The sequence below is a fragment of the Castor canadensis genome, chromosome X, assembly GCF_047511655.1.
Source record: "Castor canadensis chromosome X, mCasCan1.hap1v2, whole genome shotgun sequence".
Taxonomy (NCBI): domain Eukaryota; kingdom Metazoa; phylum Chordata; class Mammalia; order Rodentia; family Castoridae; genus Castor; species Castor canadensis.
The window spans coordinates 83,820,071-83,821,449 of NC_133405.1; the positions used below are offsets into that span (position 1 = coordinate 83,820,071).

Genomic DNA, 1,379 nt, shown 5'->3' on the forward strand with positions numbered 1-1,379 from the left:
TGACCATCTCTGTCTCACGATTTGAGAATTTTTCTGCTAGTATTTTATTGAATATGTGTTCAATGCCTTTAGCTTGCACTCTTCTTCTTCTGTGCCTATGATTCATGAGTTTGATGTTTTAATGGTGTCCCAGAGGTCTTGCATGTTCTGTTCTTCTTCATTTTTTTCTTTGTCTTTAACTGAATGTTCTAATACATTCACCTTGTCATCAAGCACTGATATTCTGTCTTCAACTTGATCCAGTTGAAGGCCTTCAACTTAGTTTTTTTTTTTTATGGAATGCTTCAAGAATTTGCATGTCATCGTTGTGCAGGGGCCATGCTAATCTTCTCTGTGCCATTCCAATTTTCTTTTTAGTATATGTGTTGCCAAAGTGAACACTCGACTTAGTTTTTTTAATTGAGTTATTGAGCTTTACATTTCCAGAATTTTGATTTATTTTCAGGACGTCTATATCTTTATTGAATTCCACTTTCAGATCCTGTATTGTCTTTCTCATTTCATTCAGTTGTTTATTTGTATTCTCTTTTAATTCATTCACGTATTTATAATGTCCTTGTTAATTTCATTTGTCATTCTTATGATCATTATTTTGAGTTCTTTGGGGTTTCATCCACTTCACTATCGTTGGTGTCCATTACTGTCATGGAGTCATATTGCCTTTTTCTTTATATTTCTGGTGTTTCTGCATAGGTATTTGCACTTCTCAGACCAAGTTATTGGTTGGAAGTTTTAGTCACCTGTATTTTTTCAGTTAAAGTGTTCCTGTGTAGTGGAAAGGTTGCAGTGTAGTTTCCACCACTGGACCTGGAGTAGTTCAGTAGCAAAAGTTTTGCCTGCATGTTCCAAGCCCCAGGCCTGATCCCCAGCATTTCTTAGAGAAAAACTAACTGGAGTCTCTTCTAATTCCTAGTGTATGGTTGGTGCTGTATGTGGGTTGAGGGTGAGGCTGGTCAAGGGTCAGTTGTGCTGCTTTCACCTTCCAAGCTTCTCTTCTTTGTGTGTAGAAGCTGCTGCTGGGTGCAAAGGCTTTGCAGCCTGTGGATCAGGTTTCCACTAGCTACACAGGCCCCCAGTTTGTGCCCCCAGGGGCAGCAAACATGCGAGCCTAGAAGCATACCCCAAATGCTTTAGATAGTGGATGGAAGCAAACCAATGATGTATTATTTTTAATTTTTACTAAATTGACATACACAATTTACATTCTTCTTATTCCATTTGGCTTGAGTCAGGAATGCCACTTCACAATACCAAGCAAGGGCTGCTAAGTGAGTTGAGCCCTGAAGATTAGAGTGACCCAGATAATCTTCCTACCTCAGGAGTGAACAAGAACAAAAAGAAAGGACGAGGCCATGTGGTCACTCTAAGAAACCCAGAAA

The 1,379-nt window shown here is 39.1% G+C and overlaps 1 pseudogene; it reads right to left on the reverse strand.

The window, feature by feature from the left end:
- Window positions 1-268: 268 nt before the first annotated feature.
- LOC141420075 (U6 spliceosomal RNA) lies at window positions 269-381 on the reverse strand (annotated as a pseudogene).
- Between the last annotated feature and the right edge of the window lie 998 nt (window positions 382-1,379).